The following is a 14,051-nucleotide window of genomic DNA, read 5'->3' on the forward strand; positions in this document are numbered from 1 at the left end:
AGCCCAGAGGAGGGGGCAAAGGAGGTGAGGGGGTGGGGGCAGAAAGTGGAAATGAAAGCAGACAACAGAACATTGCTAGAGATCAGGAAAGGAGGTGAAAGGAGACAATTTTAGAGAAGAAAATTTTTTGGTCGCTACCCGGAATCGAACCCGGGACCTTTGAATGAGAGGCCAACACCTTACCTCTAGGCCACGAGAGCCCCCCCTGGCTGTCTGCTGAGGGGTGGATTTATGGGTCTCTAGAGATCTCCACATAGAAACGTCACCTCAAAAAGTGTAATAATATCAGTTGACAGGCTACGGGGGTAATTTGGAAGTATCTCTTCACCAGGGAAGTGGATGACGAGAAAAGTAGCGTGATTTGTCAAATATAATAACACGCTGTGGAATTCTTTTTTGCTTCGAGCTGAATGCACAGACTGGTGCAGTTTGCTCCAGGGTGTTAATTCAACCTCTCTGCCCCCCCTCTCTCTCTCTCTCTCTCTCTCTCTCTCTCTCTCTCTCTTTCTCTTTCTCTGTCGCTCTTAGCCCCTCTATCTGTCTCTCTGTCCCTCTCTCTCTCTCTTTCTCTCTCTGTATCTTTCTTTCTGTCTCTGTGTCCCTCTGTTTCTCTCTGTGTCTCACTGTGCCTCTTTGTGTCTCTCCTTTTCTCAGTCTCGCTCTCTCTCCCTTGCTCTCTCTCTCTCTCTCTTCCTTTCTCTTTAATTCTCTCTACTTCTCTTTCTTTCTCTCTCTCGCTCTCTCTCTCTCTTTCACACACACACACACACACACACACACACACACACACACACACACACACACTCTCTCTCTCTCTAATGTGCGAGTGTGGTGGTATTCCTAGACGCACGGTTCTGTATCTCTACTGTTTACTGGAACTTTCATTTGACTATCTCATTAGTCAGTGGCTGGAAGACTGAACATAGACAATATGCAAAGTTTTACCTTGGATTTATGATGTATTTGCTATAAAAGTTGCGTTTATAAGAATTTAATCGAAACTTTATTTGTCAAACTTTTAACATACATTTTTATCCTGCACGAAATCCTACTTTCACCTCCCTGTTGGTGTGTTTTTAAACAATGAATTTTCTCCGCGCGTCGTAAAACCATTTTGGAATCGGTGTGGCAATCGCAGTAACCTGTATAAGTAATCGAATCAATGTGGGTCGAAAACGGGTATGACATAATTCAAGTAAGGAAAAATGTGGGGTGAAAAGGGATTCTAGGGGTTTAACTCCCGGTGAAACACACGGATGTTATGTAAGGGGCGGGGCATCCGAATTTGACGTCCTTTTTTCTTTTAAGACCGCACCAAATGGGTGAAGATCCTTCGTCGTCCGACCGAGCTGAACCTCCAAGTTCCCCAGTCTGCATTCTCACGATTACGAGTCCAAGCCTAACCCCTAGACTACCAAAGGTAACCACCTGTATTGTGAAAGTGCTTCATTATTGTGACCCCGTTGGAGACATTGTTGCAGTTTTGCAAACTTGCCAAAAGTGTGTTTCAGAGCAAAAAAAATCTCTACCAACATAAGCAGGATTTCAGTCTATGTCATTAAATTCTCAAGCCTCATATAAGCATTGGTCCTAAACAGCGAAATGCTTGAAAAAGTCAATCGTTACTTAGAAATACCGAAAGAGAATGAAAGCTATGTTAACATTAAAGTTTAAGATCTGTTCGAGAATTCGCCAAAGGACATGCTAACATTTTCTCACTGGTTTAGCTCGTCAATTGGCTTCTTTCTGAATGTCATGAAATACCCCAGAGGGACCCGATGATCAAAAAGAGACTTGTTTGAACAGCCAGGGAAATACGTCTATAAATAGCACACAGAAGTCTATTCACAAAACTGAAAGAACCTTCCTTAGCGTGACCTTTAATGAGTTGTCTCTATATTATGTTCACACGAGGGACGAAACAACCACTGTATGTTCTTTTGATCACTGTTCCTGAAACATGTTTCGCTGAGGCTTTCGAGTTGATCAGATGAATTGATTTCACCTTCTGGGATGCATTTCAGCCTTTCATGGATCCAGGACGCTATCATTACATGATGGCACTAATTAGGCCATCAAAAGCTGTAAGAAATCTGTAAAGATGGGAGGATTTTCTTCAGATTCCCCAAATAAAGACCTACGGTCTTTTGAAAATAACATTCTGAGAAACTTCATTTTTCACAAATGAGGGTTCAAAGTTGCTTTCAGCATAACCGGTTTATTTTCAGTGTGGCTCAAGTAAAATCATGTACACATATCATCCAAACATTACCTTTCTTTCTACAAACTAATATTTTCCTTTCTTTTCCTGTGCAGTTTAGATCCAGGTGTTATGTTTGGTGAGCGTCGTCTTATGTAATCTTTGCCTCCGCTAGAGACACGCGATTGGAAAACATCGGATTAAAAAAACAATAGCGTTTGGATGGGGGTTGGGAGTTTAACAAAAGTAGAACAAAATCCGTAGAGTGTTATTATTACGCCTTCTCATAAGTCAGCCTTTTGTTCATCCCCCCATTGTGAATTACAGGAAACTGTAGTCGGATTAAACATGCAACTCATGACTGAGAGTTGTTATTATTATCTGTCTAGCAGCTACACGTCATTTTCTATTTCAGTTTCTTTTTAAATTTTACTAGCTTGTTTTTTCTCAGTATTAAGAAGATGTAGATATTGAAATGACATTTACTTCCTCCAAACCGTTAAATCGCATCTAAAGTTTCCTAGCAAAGTGAGACCATTATCACGTCAACTTGCCGTAACCTACATTATGACCCGACCTATCTTCAAAGTGCCTAGTGGTACATGTCGTAACGAGGACCTCGGAAGTTGAGACGCCCAGGTGCTTCCTCTTCCCAGCTAAGGATCAGACGAAAGAAATACCCGAGACAAGTCATTTGTGCCGTCTTGGATATGGCCCAACTTTGGTGTTTCGGTATGAGATGCGAGATATTGATCCCCTCCCCCACTCCCGTTTTGTCAAGGCTATAAAACCGACACTGCCGTGAAAAGCAAACAAAAAAAGGGGGGTGGGGGAACAAAAGTGGAAACATTGAAAAGTAAGATAAAATAAGGATAAGCAGGGGATAGAGGTTAAAAGCAGAGAACTGGTTTCATTCTTATTTTGTTCAACTATAGATTCGGAGCCTGGAAGCAGGTTGGGTGTTTTCTGTGTCAGTTTATCGTGTGAGTTACAGGCATTTCTTTTCATAAATACATTGTTTAAAAAAGATATCTGAATATTTACAATCCTATCTTCAACTCAGTGGAAGGCTTCCAAGATTCACTGTATTCGTCTTGGGTCAGTTTATTTCAAATTCTTACGTTTTTCCTTTTTGAAGTCGTCCATTATAACATTCTGTATGGCTTACACTCCTCCCATTCACATTAACCGTCTCTACTGATCGCCATGTAGCTTCTTTCACCTGGGAAGACTGAAGCATATTTTCTTTTTAGCCCGGTAGAGAACTGTATCATGAATACAGTTCCATTGTTGAAAGTAAAAACCAAGATCCAAACCATTCGCCCCTGCAACTTTAACATAGTGGAAATACTCCCAAAAAGGAACGCATTATGTGAGCATCAAGTTATTTAAAAAATCCGTGGTAGTACAGAATCTCTCTACTGTAGACCGATACAGCCGTCTACTTGTCGAAATAGTTCTTTGCCCCACTTCAATACTCATACCTCTTGCCGGTGTCAAACGACACAATGTTTTATTTACTTTTTGACAAGAAGATTGAATTGTGAAGAGCTTCACTGGTTGCTAGAGTGGGATGAAAGAAGAGAGGTCTATCATGAAATGTGAATAGATACCACACTGTATTTGCCTCATATTCTAATATGTGTCTTCACTTGTAGTAAAGAAGACGTAACACGGGATTCTGTTTCTTGAATAATTGAATTTACCTCAGATTCCTAAGATACGTACCTAGGCTTAACTGGTATATCGTGTGTGTGGTGCGTTTCATCATAGTAGGGTTTGAGCAACAGCTCGCAACTTATAGTGGTACGTACCCTTGCTGAAGTCCTCCATATGACTATTTAAAGGTATCAATATAATATCATCAATAAAGTTCTAGAGCCATCCATACAATATGGTCTGTATTGATGTCTCAGTGAGCATATTATTAAATACATCTTTGACCAATCTAGACAACAGGAATGCGATAACGGTTCTTTAGTGTTCTATACAAGAAATGCTAGAAGTTCGAAAACATTATTTTAACAAAGAAACCTCTAATCATGCTTTTTTACCCTGGAAAAGTTCGTTTTGTGCTTCTTTTAGCGTGAAATGTACTTTGCAAGTGCTTTTATATTTGTTATTTGTTTTGTCTTAAGCTTGTGAATGTCAACAATAATATTGCTCATATGATCACATGGCCGGAAACGCAGCCAGAAATTAGATAAAGCCAAATTTCTCAGAAACTCCGTGGAGACCTAAACAGTTAATTCCTTCCCAAAACCTTGAAAGGTCAACCTATTGGCTTTGCTCATTCCAGGGACCTCCATACTGAGCCACACCATCGATTAGTGCACTCTAACTGGTCGGGTCGAGGGCAGACTGCTTGGGCTGCCATTACATGCGATCTTGTGTGCAGATGACGACATGTATTGACTTGTGGAAATTGCAATTTTTTTGTATCTCTATTTAAGTGTAATCTGTTCCTAAAATAACAAAGAATGTCTCAAGCTGAGATCGGTAATATAGCTCACATTATTTGAAAAAATGATACGGTGTTGTACCTTTGACTGCTTTTTGATTGCTTCTGTAATACGAGGTCTACATGAAATAGCAAACCATTAAAAAAAATATCCTAATTGTTTTATTTGTGGAGAAACAATGTGTAGTCTCGGGTGTTTAATACTGTATCTATTCTATCGAGTAAACAACTAACCTGAGAGTGTCACAGTTTTTTTTCATTTGATTTAATTTGGTACCGCTATCAAAATGGAGAGAGAGAGAGAGAGAGAGAGAGAGAGAGAGAGAGAGAGAGAGAGAGAGGGGGGGGGCGTGAGTTGACTGAATGCCCAAAACTTGAGTCGTCAGCGAAATTGACGAACTTACGCACAGGCATCGACCATTATTAATTTAATCTATACAGAGGACTACGTAGTCATTATTGAGTACCTATTGAATCGTTTAAAAAAGTTCCCCTTTAGTGACGACCTTTGAGTACTAAATGATGTGAGAAGAAAAACAGGAGCGATAAAAAGAAAAAGCGACTTTATATAATATATAATTAAAAGTACATTGTTTGCGAAGTTTTTTCTTTGGATAAATGAAGCGATAGACATTATTATTTCTGGCGAAAATAGGCCTATAAGGTGAACAGTCGATGTTGATAGAGGCAGGGTACTTGTTCCAACTCTAGAATTCAAGCTGAAACTGAAAGAACAAGTGTTGTGAGTGAATGCTATAATACCACGGGTTAGCTGATGTGTTGGCCTCTTGATAAGACTAATGTAATAAGTAGTAATATTAACTTACTTATAAAAAATATATAAAAACATTTTTGTCAGTCTACCCTATAAACATTTTGTTTGTGAAGGTACAAGGCTGGATGAATAAAATGTTCATGTCTTTTCTATTCAAGAATAATCCTGTCAAACGTTCAACACTGAGTGAGGAGCTATAGTCATTTGAAGTTGGGTAGCACTTCCTACACAAAAGTATCGTCTTTGGGCTTTTAGCAATCGTGTTGTTAATTTTGACAGTTCAATTCTAAGTTATGATTCTACCCTTAATATTATTATGTTGGTGATTTGTGTGTTAAATTCACATCAGTATGTACACTTATTTCATGTTTTGTGTGGGCGGACATCCGCTGAATTGGGTGTCTTACTTAGACTCTAAAACTGTTAACTGGTCTATCGGATTGTGACCTAGACAGTGTTATGAAATTTGAAGTGGCATATCTAATAATCAAAGTTTGTTCTTACGTACTAATCAAAAACCCGACTCAAAGACCAATTTAAGAGACGACCCCTTATCTTTATTGGCGTCTGTCATTCTTGGGAAAGGTGAGAGAGGGGGGGGGGGTATTTAGTAATGCTTTTAGCAGTTCTGGATTATGCCAGTCATTCTACTTATTAAACAGCACGTGTGCCTTTATTCTGTTAGGTGTTTTACGTAACTTAAACAAAATTGTTCACCTGTACTAGTAGACGCCCTGTGGTCTTTCAACCATACAGTTATTTATTGAGTACTGCACATTGTAATTTCAGGTTCCTCTGTTATGCAGGACTGTTATTACGTCATATTTGACAACTCCAGATCAAGGTGAAGACACGTCAGAAGGAATTTGCTAACTGAGGTGAGTAACTTGATAGTTTTCTTTTTTTTTCTTCTTTTTTTTTAGGGGGGGGAGGGGGTGGGGGGGGAGGTTCAAATTGCTTTGCACTGTTACCAATACGTAACCGCGGTTAGAGTTCACACCCTTGAACATTCAAAGTCTCCAGAAAGATAACACCACACAAAAAAACATGGGATTGTCGACGGCCTTTCTTGAATTCTGAATGTGTACTGAACTTAATTGAAATACAAGCATGTCACTTCAGCCTCGGGACAAAGGGTGTCTTTATTTTGTGAGGTGTAGATTATTAACCCCTTCATTGTCAAGCCTCCACTGAAATCGCATAGAAAAGCCCGTGAATGTCTTTGGCTAGGCAGTGAAATGATTAAGGATAGTGTACTTAGCGCTCATGTTATGAACATTGTCTGAGGTGCCAAATTATAATGCCGATTTCTAAAATCCGCGTTTTCTTCCTTCTGTGAGCTGAAAGACTCACGGATAAGAGTTATTAAGTCTTTTTGTTTGCTAGATTTTGTTTTTGGGTTTGCTTTTTGTTTTGTTTTGTTTGTGTTGTTGTTTATCATATGTTTGTTTGGGGTTGTGGGTTTGGGGAGGGGTTTGGGGGTTTTGTTTTTTGTATTTGTTTTTTTTCCCCAACAAATGATTGAAGTGTCAAAGCATCTGTTATTAAAGCTGGTTTATTTTTTAAAGATGTACCCAAATACCTACGCAAACACACACACACACACACACACACACACACACACACACACACACACACACACACATACACACACACACACACATACATACACACACTATCATACTGACACTTTTGTACGGAACTATTGAAGGAGAGCGTCTGACAGGCTAAGACTCAGATTAACAGACAGACAGACAGACAGACAGACAGACAGACAGTTTACACTAATAGGACTCTGTTTGCTACGTCAGCAAAAACCTATTTCTTTGATTGTTAAAAAACCTTATTTATTAGGATTGTTTCGGTGTAAAAGTAGTTAATTACCTAAAGAAGTTGAAAAAAGAAAATATAATTACTACAAAGAGAATGGAATCCATTGCAAGGGATACACTTACAGGAACCGTGAATCCTGCACGTGCTCGTAAAATTAGCTAAATCATAATTTAAACATGGCCAGTATGTCGTGTGTGACCCATTTTTTTCTCTTTGTAACTCTTTTTAACATTTTTCGATGTCGTGTATACCATAACTTGTTGTGAGCTGCGAGTACGGTCGGAATTCTCCAATACTGCTACTCATTGTTGAAGAGAACAGTAGCTGTCTCTCAGAGATCGACGTTTTGGACAGTGTCATTATGATATAGAACATAGCATGAGGGAATTTGAGGAATGGTTGCATGTTCAGGTGATTGTCTCGGACAGGTGGCCGTTAGAGTAGAAACGACTGTGGTTCGTGAGATTCATCCATAGAGGGCCTTTTAAATGTACGAGACTTCCACAATAAAAAAGCATTCAGCAATCCGTGGTCATTTGAAAGATTTTGATCAAGCGGGTATCAAAACGCTAGTTTTTATGTATAAAATTACCGAATTAAACTGATCTGGCTCGCTGTAAGAGCCCGAGTAACATTTAAAATGATATGCTGGTTCAACGAGCACACAGACACTATAACTAAACCACTAAGAAAACCCACAATATATCCCTTCTAGCCTATGCTTTAGTCTAGGGATCACCATTTTTTTTTAATGGACTGGATAACTGAGAGAATAAAAACCATCTAAGCTATTGATTTATCAATACATATAATGCAAACAAAGAAAACAAAGACTAGAAAATAACATCTACCAAAATGTTATCTATTATAAATATGTTGCACGTAAGTATAGTAAGTTTATATCACGCACATCGAACTCATAACTGAATCTGAAAAATCGAGTCTGCGTTATAAAAATAAATTTAAAAAATACTAGTGATTTTTGTGCTAGTACTAAGCACGCAACAAACAGATCTCCCCCCCCCCACACATGGTGGTATGGCTAAGAGCCAGACTAACTGACCCCTCGGTCAGTACTTTGATGATGCTCACCTTAGACTCCCACACAGGATTGAGTCTCATTAGATCATTGCAACCGAAATCTGATGTTTGGGTACTTTGAAAAAAATAAAGTGATGGAGTGGGAGAGCGGGCGAGAATATGACGGAATCTTATAACGAAAATGCTAACATTCGCAAAACCACCCGAACAAAATTCAGGTGAGATTACTTAGAATCAAGAAACTAAGGAGTGGGTGCATACTATCAATAAATCTGCTAGGTGCAGAGGACATGGCCTCCGACCATATTACAGTGAACTGGCGTGCACGTCTCGCTCCTTCTTGAGTATAATATTTTTTCCCAGTTGGCCCACGTGTTTCCTAAATCAAGGAATAAATGCTTTTAAACAGGGACTGCGTAAAGAAGGATCTGATCAGCCTCACAGAATTAAAGAAAATGCAACGTCATCACATTCTGGTTCAATTCTTATCAAAGAGAGTAGATTCGACCCCATGAAAAACACTGAAGTTGCCAACAGGCATCAAGGAATTTATATATTTTCTGCTAAATATGAATGCTATTATTTTTTTTTCTTTTCGCTCAGATATACGTTTTATAGTTTTATTCTGAGTGAAATTTCATTTCTGCCACGGTGCTAACGTCTGTGTCGTTTTGTGAACTGCGTACAGTCACACATATTGATTTCACCTCACTTCAAAAGACTATGTGTGTGAGTTGAAACCAAAGAGGTCTCCTTTGGGTTTCTCCTTTTACAGAATTGGGAGACAAGTAGAGATATCGATGGTATTAAATGTTGTATCGATAACAAATTACCCCCTGTGTCCAGATCAGTTTTAAAAAAAAATAGAATTACAACTTAAATAAATATGTTTTTAAATTTCGCAAGAAAGTGATATCATTTTAACTTTGTCAAGCTGAGATCAATGTAGCAATTCCTGAGTTGTATGCAATGCGTTACAAGTACTGAAAAGTATAGAAAGAAACAAAGGACTTTTTGTTTCTGTTCTCAGCTGTTTTTGGTGGACTTTTTGTTCCTGCACGTGGCCCAAACTTTCAGTAGTGTTTACTTCTTGTAGGCTAATTTTAAGGCGTGGCACACTGTACAATAAATGAATGGAAGAACGTCAAAACAGGTGGTGGGGGTGGGGGTTTGGGGGGGGGGGGTGCTGGCATAAATTCGATATGGGGTTCCGGGTCACGTTTGCCACGGTCATTTGAGTTCAATCAAAGGATCTAAATCACACTTAGTGGTCTCCAGTGTGCTGTATCTGGAGCACTACGTTTTTAACCACTGGGAGTTTTTAAAATCTAATGGATTAAAGCCGGTATCTTATTACCTTTTCATTCTGAAGTACTTTGGCTCTTTGTTGGGGGTTTTGTTATTTATTTTACGTATGTGTTGTATTAACAATACGTGCAGTAACGTGATCATTTAGAGAGTTCAACTTTATGCATTCGAATAGATGAGGACACACTCCACCACCCCCACCCCAATATAAAAATAAGCAATACCCTATTCACAATTCAGAGAGACATAAAGCTAGCAGTTGAAAACAAAAAGTACCTATTATAGCACTGATAGAGAAAGAGTAATTTCCTTTGCTGTCTTTGTCTCGATGTTTTAAAAAAGTTTGAATTTTGACATCAACAAGAAACATTTTCCCATTCCTGGATGCAACATAAAAAAAAAAAATTGAACGACAAGTAATCTGAAATGTTGACCCTCTACTGTGCTGTAAGCTCTGTTTCAGTCACTTGCTTCTGAGAAAAAACATCACATTCACAATAAAAAAAAGCTTAACAAAAGTCAATAAGCTCAGTGAAAAGGGCAAGTTCATTACATCTCGCTAGATCTCACTACCAATCAGACGATGTCTGCTGAACTGTTACATCTTTTCCATATTCATGTACGGATCAGACACATGGTCTGTTATAGGCAAAGATATTGAGAATTCAATCGATGCCTTTGAAATGCGGTGCTATAGCAGAATGGACAAGATCAGATGGATAGACATAGAAACAAACGAAGAAGTCTGTCAAATACCAAACACATCTCCAGGCCTTCTGTACAAAATCAAAGAAAGAAACCTACAATATTTTGGCCACAATAAGATTTGCAGCGCACTTTTGATAAAAATACGAGAAGGCAAGGAAAAGGGATGAGGGCAGTAAGAAGGCAGAGACTACTATGGGCTGACAACATAAAGTCATTTACAGCACGATCTGTGGAACAGTGCACCAGAGCAGCAGCTGACAACATAAAGTCATTTACAGCACGATCTGTGGAACAGTGCACCAGAGCAGCAGCTGACAACATAAAGTCATTTACAGCACGATCTGTGGAACAGTGCACCAGAGCAGCAGCTGACAACCAAAGTGAATAATAAATCTTTACAAGTCAACCTCAGAGACCCTAGAGACGCAGATAACAGCTTTAGACAAGACTAGTGCATTTTCCTTGCATAATTTTTGTTTCTGGCGTACACGAAAGCCATACTAGTTTTGTTGCTTGTAATTTGACTGAGTTAAATTTTGGATGGTGTAATAATAATACATATCGCCAAATTATACCTATTTCGATGTGCACTATCCAGCAAAGCGCTCCCTATGCGAAAAATACTTCTGAACCCACGGCATTTATCCGATTGGAAAAGGCAGACCTTACACTGTACTGCCCGGGCCAAGGTATAAAGATTAAGGGTTCGAGGGATAGAGAACGAGAGGGAGAGAGTTTTGAAAAAAGTGGTGATAATCATGGTTATATTTGCTCGTTTTCTTGTTTTGTTCTCAGAAGAAAAATACGAGTTTAAGCAGGTTAGAACACAAGAATTAGCAAAATCAACGATGCAAAATGGGCCTCGTTAACGCTATTTTTAATGAGTAATTCGCGTGCTTGTTGCCAATCCAGTTATCTTATTTCCTGATGATACAATTAGCTCCGTTTGAAGAAAAACAACAACAACAACAAGTAGTTCCTTAAGTAGAAAGAACTGTCTACAGAAGAAAGATTGAAAGAGGAAGGCTATTTGTATACTATTTTAAAAAAAGAAAAGCGGGCTTTACGACAATACAGGGAATGTATTAAAACGAGCTCACAGAAAAAGAAATTTGAAAACATGAACAGCAAGGGATATATCAATAAGAGACAAAACAGACAAAGAGACAAAGAGAAAGGAGTGGGGCGGGGGGGGGGAGAAATTCTTATTGGCTGTGAGAACATACGGGAGGACAAAACTATTTTTACGCGTTGTATTTAATAATGCATGGCTATTTCATTGACTAAGGGGATTCAGCATCAACTCCGATAGTGAAAGGGGAGTCGACAAAGGGCTTTAAATATCTGCTAAACCTATGAAGTAACGGCACACGCACCCGAGGGTCACACGCACATTGATCACACGCACATACGAATGTACGCAGTGACCCCAGAGGTGAACACCAAAAAAAAAAAAAAAAGAAATGGAGGTACCAAGCGAGAAAGAGAGAGAAAGTAGGAGAGTGAAAGAGTGAAAGAGAGAGAGAGAGAGAGAGAGAGAGAGAGAGAGAGAGAGAGAGAGAGAGAGAGAGAATCAGGCAGACAGACAGAGAGACAGAGAGAGGGAGAGAGAGAGAGAGAAAGAGAGAGAGAGAGAGAGAGAGAGAGAGAGAGAGAGAGAGAGGGTGGTATAGGACAGAGAAATATAGGGCGGGGTGGGGCAGAAGGAGATTGACAGGGCTGTAACTGTAAATGCTATATGGCCCTATCGACTTATTGAGATCATTTAGGGGTGGGCTGATTAGATCCTACCTGTCCGGGCCTATCCGGGCTGAGTTGTAGGATACCGTATCACGGCAAAAGAGGAGATACTCAATGTATGGGAACTGACCTCACGCGCTTTATGAGAGAGCCGAGAGGTTAAAACCCTACGTCAGCACGGACGCAGATAGATAGATAGATAGATAGATAGATAGATAGATAGATAGATAGATAGATAGATAAATAGACAGATAGATAGATATATAGATAGAGGAGAGAAGGACCGTTTTCTATGATCTCATTTTATCTGTTGCTTAGGTATAATATTCATGATCATTCTGTAAAGGTAAAAGCCGTGACAGGTCAGAAAACAATGAACCCTTGGGTAATGTATCTATCTTGCTTTTATTTTACAATACTTACCTATTCTATAAAACAAACTGAGTAATTTTGTTGATGACATAAAAGTTAATTTCTCTATACACTGGCAATGAAATCTTGCAGCTAATTCTCAGATTGTCCAAAATAGTTTGTTACATTCTTGTTATTTTTCTGTGGAGTGTTTTGGACGAGTAGAAAACACTAAAGTACAATTGTATAGTCTTCGCAATAACCTTTGGTTGTCACCATTATTTTAGCAATGAATGGCAATTAACTTATTATTATATTCTCAAATTATATGAAGAAATTACAACACAGTGATGACGGAATCAAAACACACCTCCAAGGAGTAACAAAATGCTCTAAAATTCTTGTCCAGCAAGTAAATTTGATTTGAACTTCAAGTTTTCTAAATTTCTTTAAGAAATTCTTTAATTATTTCTTTTTGACGTGTATATACTGGCGAGCGTCACAAAAGCCACCGTTGTACAGGTCATTTATGAGAATCTTCTCGCAATGGAACTGTGTCATTGCTGTATTGCCTAACAGCTTGCATAATTGTGTAGAACTTGATTTGCTAAACAAGAGCCTGCATCTTGTTGACTGCTGTGTTTAATTAATTATTTGATTGACCAGCGTTTTTAGATATTTTATTAATCATGCTTCAGACATTTTCCTCGGTAAAAAGTTTGGTTTATTCTAAAAAGCAGTTGGGAACTGATGAAACGATTTGTGCTGCGTCGAAACTGAAACGCCGTCAAAATTGGAACGTCTAAACCCAATGCACCATCGCTGCAAATAATTTATACAATATGGACCTCGGCCTACAATCTTTATGAAACGACTGTTACGCTGATAGATTAGGTGGTTATTTAGTTCCTTAGGGGATGATTCATTGTAAATAAAACCAATTGCAACATATTATTTATTTGTATAATGTTCCCACGGGATCTTGGAAAGTGAAAAAAAAAGAAGAAAAACTGATTAATTGCTACATAACAGAATTAACAGAACGAAGACACAATGAGTATATGTACAATAGGCTGCAACGCCATGGCCATTATAAAACCTTCTGGCAGAGCTTAACTGCCCAGTCTGTCGGAAATAAAGTAATGTTATTGCTTTTTATCTCGGGTACTCCGTTTGCTAGTTGGTTGAGAGTTATAATGCGTCAATTGACGAAGCAACGGTTAACGAAATGATGGTATTGTACGTACTTGCTTCCTCTCTCAGTATTGAACCGGTTCTTTCTTTTCAACTACATGTAATAACTCCTGTATGACTTCTGTCGATTGGGGTATAAAAATGCATTCAATACAGAAAAAAAACATTCTATGACCACTTGAGAGCTTTTCCCAAAATAGCACAACTCGTCCCAACAATCTTATGCTCGGAATTTCCAGGAGAATGGCGTTTGTTCTTGAGCAAGTTCGCTATCACAGTGTATGCCGCTTGCGGTTTTAGAAGTATTCTTTAAACAGTGACATTTAGTTATCATCATCATCCAGTGCCAGATCTGCGACAGACATCGGCGAGCATGATTTTCCATTCATTCCTTTGCTCGGATGCTCTCAGAAAAGCTACGTTTCCCTGATTTTTCCCTG

At 38.9% G+C, this 14,051-nt stretch overlaps 1 protein-coding gene across 1 annotated transcript in view; it reads left to right on the forward strand.

Annotated features, from left to right (window-relative positions):
* The window catches only part of LOC101849276 (C-C chemokine receptor type 5), a gene marked incomplete in the record, with an annotated part of 171,886 nt that overhangs the window by 88,781 nt on the left and 69,054 nt on the right, over positions 1–14,051 (forward strand). Inside the window, 1 exon segment of the mRNA XM_035973977.1 lies at positions 6,226–6,314.

The sequence above is a fragment of the Aplysia californica genome, unplaced genomic scaffold (assembly GCF_000002075.1).
Source record: "Aplysia californica isolate F4 #8 unplaced genomic scaffold, AplCal3.0 scaffold00039, whole genome shotgun sequence".
In the NCBI taxonomy this organism is placed as follows: domain Eukaryota; kingdom Metazoa; phylum Mollusca; class Gastropoda; order Aplysiida; family Aplysiidae; genus Aplysia; species Aplysia californica.